The sequence below is a fragment of the Danio rerio genome, chromosome 19 (genome assembly GCF_049306965.1).
Source record: "Danio rerio strain Tuebingen ecotype United States chromosome 19, GRCz12tu, whole genome shotgun sequence".
In the NCBI taxonomy this organism is placed as follows: Eukaryota; Metazoa; Chordata; class Actinopteri; order Cypriniformes; family Danionidae; genus Danio; species Danio rerio.
The window spans coordinates 42,311,450-42,316,553 of record NC_133194.1 but is presented as its reverse complement, the minus strand read 5'-3'; the positions used below and the strand labels follow the sequence as shown (position 1 = coordinate 42,316,553).

Here is a 5,104-nt window from a genome sequence, read left to right as displayed (position 1 = left end):
GGGTAATTAGTAGGCAAGTTATTATATACGTAAACACACATTTACTGACCCCTTGTACACTGTAATCCCGAATAAGTTGACAAAACTCAAAAAATTTGAGGTAATCAGTTACGTCAAATTTTTTAAGTTATGAAATTATCTATTTTAAGTAAACAGAAACATTAAGTTTTGAGTTTGTTGTACTCATGCAAGACACTTCACCTAACTTAAAATACCCAAGTTACTCAGCTTATACGTTTTAATTGCAATTAACTTAATTGTTTTAATTTTTCCAAACTTTAAATACTTAAGTTACCCAGCTCATACATTTTAATACCAATTAACTTAATTGTTTTAATTTTTCCAAACTTTAAATACTTAAGTCACCCAGCTCATACATTTTAATACCAATTAACTTAATTGTTTTAATTTTTCCAAACTTTAAATACTTAGTCACCCAGCTCATACATTTTAATACCAATTAACTTAATTGTTTTAATTTTTCCAAACTTTAAATACTTAGTCACCCAGCTCATACATTTTAATACCAATTAACTTAATTGCTTTAATTTCTTTCAACTTTAAATACTTAAATCACCCAGCTCATACATTTTGATAGCATTTTTTAAAATTAACTTCTCCATCGTCAGTTTCACAAATAAAATAAGGCATTCGTTAAAAAAATAATAAGTGCACATTCTGTGAAGTGACTCGTTTAGTGTAAACTACACAGAAACTGTATATATATATATATATATATATATATATATATATATATATATATATATCGTTGAAGTCAGAATTATTCGCCCCCATTTATTTTTCCCCCCAATTTCTGTTTGACGGAGAGCAGATTATATATATATATATATATTCAGTCTTGGTTGAACTATGATTCTGTCATTTACTTATTCCAAACCTGTTTAAGTTTCTTTCTTCTGTTGAACACTTAAAAGGTTATTTTTGACCAAAAAAAAAAAAGCTGAGACCTGTAACCACCGATTTCCACAGTATTTGTTTTCCTATTAGAAAGTCAGTGGTTACAGGTTGTCAGCTTTACTTAACTTTTGTGTTCAACAGAAACAAGAAATTCAAGCAGGTTTGGGACAAGTGAAGAGTTAGTAAATGACAGAATTTTACATTTGGACAAACTATCCCTATATATAATAAAATGCACCCTTACGAATTAAAGGTAAATAAATGTTTTAAAGTTACTACCCCAGAGACAGTCTTTATTAAGTAAAAAAAAAAAAAAACAATCAACTCATTCTTTAAGGTTTCCATGCTACGAGACTTTTTATTTTCCATCATCCATGCCAAGCAAAACTTTTTGCACAAGTTCAAAGTCCTTTACTATATATTATGTGAAGAACATACATTAATCCATACAAGACAAGAAAGGTCTGGAAGTGTGCTGTGGGTGGTGTCCAATTCATTCTTCAGGACAACAGAGACCCTCAGTGAATGCAGGGCCAATAAAGCATCTTCAGTCAGCAGGATTATCAATCTAAAAATATAATTCAAGGATATTAATGTAAGGACAGTATCAAAATGACTGAGCCAATATTATATGATTCATCAACTATCTGTGATTACAAATATGTTAAGTAAAAGTTTTCAAAACTTTCATCTTTTTATTAAACATGCCTAATTGTGAAAAGAATGAATGAAGTCTTACCAGGGTGTTCCTAAAGAATCTTAAGTCACGCTCACGCAGCAAGACCAAAAGACCTCTGATAAGAGTAGTCCGTCATGAACTGACATCATGCAGTTCCTGGAAATCAAGTATAATAAATGATGAATAAATGATTTTAAATCAATTAAAAAAAAAAAAAAAAATTCAAATTATATTTTAATGTATACTTTAACACGTGACCCCAAACATACCTGCTCATCATAAGCCTTTAAAAGATTAGCCAGGGTATCTGCTGTCTTGCCAGTTTTGGATGCTGTTTGCCTTGAAATTGTCATCAAATGAAATAGGTGGTGGTCCAGTTGTGCAAAGAATTTGTGGGGAAAATTCTCATTTGTAACATGTTGGTACTCTGCAAACAGCAAAAAGAAACAAGAGAGAATTTCATAAAACAAACCCACACCACAAAATATACAATTCTAGAAAAAAATTTATTAATATTATTATTATGTTTCATTTACTTATCTATTTTTTACCTCAGATAAAAAATCAGGTGTTGATCAGATGTTGAAAGCAGGATCTTCATGTTGTAAACTGAACTCAAGGTCTAGCTGAAGTTTCACTTTCCTTGTAGTTCCTATCTGTAGTCAGCAACACCCGACCTTCAATTCTGTAAGTACACAAAGTCACAGTGTCATTTAGCTGAGAGTGGAAGTAGTACAATTGCATGATGTCTAACGTTAACCTCCAAAACGGTTAGCAATAGAGCTGATTATCATGTTAGTTGCTTTGATTTGATGAACACAGATTTAATTTAAACAGTATTGAAATTTCTAAAACTGAATAGGACGACAAAGAAATTTAAGGCCTGATTTTAAAAGCTAGAAATAACAAAACTTACCTTATTGTCTAATGATGTAAAAATATATAGACTAAAATATTTATATTTTTAAGATATAAATATATTTTAAGCTACAAAATTTGCACATCAGAAAACTATGTCTTGTTTACCACGTCTTGAATATTTTGTTTTGTTATTATTTTATTTAATAACATAATTTTGTATTAATGTGTTATAGATATGCATACTTTGTTTTTTAGGCTGTTTATATTCTCTCCAGAGTAAACATTTTAAAAAATAGATTGAAAAAAAAAAAAAAAAACTTTTATCATACCTTTAAAATACATTTGACCTAAATGACATTTAAACTCATTTAACTGATCGCATTAATCAGGTAATCATTGATATGCAGAGATGTCGTCTTAAGCGCGAGGAAATATTAAGTGTTGATCAGTGCTGGTGATTGAGGTAAAGTTAGTTTTATATTTACACATTCAGACTTTCTCCTTAATAATATAATTTCAGAAAGGTAATTTTTGCATATTCTTAATGGTGAAATCATATTAGCAGCCAATGACTTTCAAAGTACAACATTGTTCAGTCAAAAAAAATAGTGCATTTAGTGTAATGTTGTTTTCATGTCATACTTGCATGTGATTTCAGAACGAATAGACAAAGTACCATGGTAAACAATTTATGGAGCGAGTCACAAGTTGTTACTAAATGAATGTATGAATATAAAACCAACTTTATCTCAATGTGGTAGTGTAAATTGAAGCTCTGCTCTGTACCTGCTTAGGTGAGGAGCGCAGCTTAAATGTTCTCCGTCAGGCTATCCTCATACATGGATCAGCAAGCAACAAGCTGCGTGTGACAGAGTTAAGTTTTGAGACTACGTTTTTGCAAGTCATCAGAAAATACCGTTAAGTGTTTAGGCGGAGATCATTTGAGTTATGATTAACGTTATGTTTCTTGCGCCTTTCGTTTCCGAAGTGCCTACAGATTGCAAAGATAATACCACATTCACACACTGGATGGAGTTCAGCGCAGCGCCATGACATGCGGTTGTGAGAGCGCGCGTCTCCATGACAACTTCAGCACAGGCTGAGAAATGGCATACTCGCGCCAAGATTTAAATTTTTTTGAAAAATGTAATCTGCCGATTTTAAATATTTTTGTCTTTATCACACTCTGTTAAAATTCAGAGTTAACACGTAACAACTAACGCTAACGTTGCACTGATTCTAACTTTTTAAACAGCAATATTAACGTTAGTTAGCAACAAGTGAGGCTAAACATGTTTTCTGTAATGTACGACATGTAAACGCACCCTGATTAACTCTACATTACATTGAACTGTTACTGTGATTATATTAATTAAAACATACATTTAATATTTCTTGGATTTGTAAATATTTTACTTACTGTAGTGTGAAGCGAGGCCGATCCGCCATCTTGAAAAAAACGAATGAAGCATGAGCACGTACGTGAACCTGGATGACGTCAGACGCAAAATCACTGGGCTGACAGATTTTGAGTTAATGAAACTTTAAAGAGACATTTTGTATAAATTAAACCCAGCAGAATTGTTCACCTTACTTGAAAGATTAAATTTTTTCAAACTCAAAAATAAGAAAAAGTTCTAAATACTCATCAAGGTTAATTAAGATAAACGAATTTTAATGATTTAAGTTAATAGTACTCAATTCAAATAATTAGTTACAGCATTAGGGTTTACAGTGTAGCAGTGGAAACGCAAGCCTGATAAAGGTGACCCGTACTGACCCGTACCATACTGTACCACTCCATTAGCTGTCAATGATGGAGTAGAGCAGAAGCTTGTGATGGAGATGGATTCTTGTCTCCTAAAACATTCAAACTAGCAGTATTTTGTCAAGAAAAGTGGGAAAACGATGGAATGCCATGGAGTCGATCAAAGATTTCACTCTCCCAGACAAGCTCAAGAGCTGTCACAGCAGAATGATATGAATAAATGGAAAGAGATGGAAAACATATTAAAGAAAGGAATGACAAGCCAGTCTGAATGGGAAGAGCAGCACACTACAGAAAAAGCGGCCGATACAGAGAGAGATACTGCTGAGAAAATGTTATTGCACGCTTTACTGCGGCATACTGAGATCACAGAGCGTATGTACCCAAAAAAAGGGTCACAGCGAGAGTACAGAACGGAATAAATGAATGAAGAACTGGAGGAAGAGAAAGGAGAGCGCAGTGGAGAGGATGACAGGTGAGTCAAAGATGACGCACTCTAGGAAACGGGGTGAGATGAGACGTGAATGTGGGAGATGAAAGGTTGCAGGAATCAGGCGCTTCCCCTGCTGCTTCACGTCTTTTATGATGCCTGTCAACAGCACAGGAAAGCAAGACAATGAATCACGTCAAAGTAAAGCACTTAAATGTTTGTGCTTGTCACCTGAAATGTTAGATCGTTTTGATATAGTTTTGTTTTTCTTTTCTTTATTCCCGCCTTAAACAGCAGGATGATTAATAAAAAACCTTAGAGGGGATGAAACGGCGAAAACAAAACAGAAAAAAGTTCAGCATTAGACTTGTGTTACTATGTATGTTGTCATCCAAAGATGCAAATAAGATTCATGCGCAGAACTGGAACATCATGAATAAAGCAAAGT

At 33.1% G+C, this 5,104-nt stretch overlaps 1 long non-coding RNA gene across 3 annotated transcripts; it reads right to left on the bottom strand.

Annotated features, from left to right (window-relative positions):
• Positions 1–1,250: 1,250 nt before the first annotated feature.
• On the bottom strand, positions 1,251–3,923 carry LOC137488544 (uncharacterized). 3 transcript variants are annotated; one of them, XR_011007625.2, is made up of 6 exons: positions 3,879–3,923; positions 3,245–3,317; positions 2,149–2,282; positions 1,867–2,024; positions 1,658–1,753; positions 1,251–1,486 (listed from the first exon to the last, which is right to left on the bottom strand). It is a non-coding gene; the product is annotated as an uncharacterized lncRNA (long non-coding RNA). The 3 variants fall into 3 exon arrangements; XR_012394810.1 differs by lacking the exon at positions 3,245–3,317 and having other exon boundaries at positions 1,843–2,024; XR_011007626.2 differs by lacking the exon at positions 3,245–3,317.
• Between the last annotated feature and the right edge of the window lie 1,181 nt (positions 3,924–5,104).